This window comes from Propithecus coquereli, unplaced genomic scaffold (assembly GCF_000956105.1).
Source record: "Propithecus coquereli isolate 6110/MARCELLA unplaced genomic scaffold, Pcoq_1.0 Scaffold18, whole genome shotgun sequence".
NCBI lineage: Eukaryota > Metazoa > Chordata > Mammalia > Primates > Indriidae > Propithecus > Propithecus coquereli.
In genome coordinates, this window is record NW_012142745.1 from 9,754,630 (window position 1) to 9,755,254 (window position 625).

Consider the following 625-nt stretch of genomic DNA (forward strand, 5'->3'; position numbering starts at 1 on the left):
CCAATGTATGTTTTCCAAGGCAAGAAGCTTAATTTTTGACTTTGTTTTCCTGTTTTGTTTAACTTCAACTATAGACAAAAAATAAAGAAATGATACGATGGTCTCCTATTCAGGAATCTTATGAATTTTCTATAGAAAATGTAAGTTGTAAAAGAAATTGACACTTTTTAGGCAGCCTGAGAGAAATAATTACCTTGCCTCAAATTCAAATTGCATTGTCAACTACATTACAATTTTCTGGAAAAGAACTGTTGAAATAACAATACTCCAGTGTTGTTTTGTGCTTATACTGCCAGAATTATACCATGCATCTGAAGGGCCAGCCTTTGTGGCACATGGTGTCCTTGCCGAGATCTTTAGAATAAGACCAAAAAAGAAAAACTTGAAAGAAGAGGCAGACACTAGGGAGAAGATAAATGAGAGGAGAGAAAAATGATGCCGAACTATTTAATGTCAAATTCCAATACTAAAATTTATTTAAATGTAACTATTTTCAAATGAATAACTTGGCATCATTAATTACTGTTATTATTATTTGCTTGAAAATTGCCATGAATGAATTTAAAAGGTAGCAAACCACGGGAGATGAATTTGAATGGGAAGAATAAAACTTCTCCTATATAAA

General features: G+C 31.8%; 1 protein-coding gene across 1 annotated transcript in view; it reads right to left on the bottom strand.

Moving 5' to 3' along the window:
* Positions 1 to 625, bottom strand: part of SPHKAP (SPHK1 interactor, AKAP domain containing) — a 64,693-nt gene that overhangs the window by 22,155 nt on the left and 41,913 nt on the right. The gene's annotated exons all lie outside the window — the stretch shown is intronic.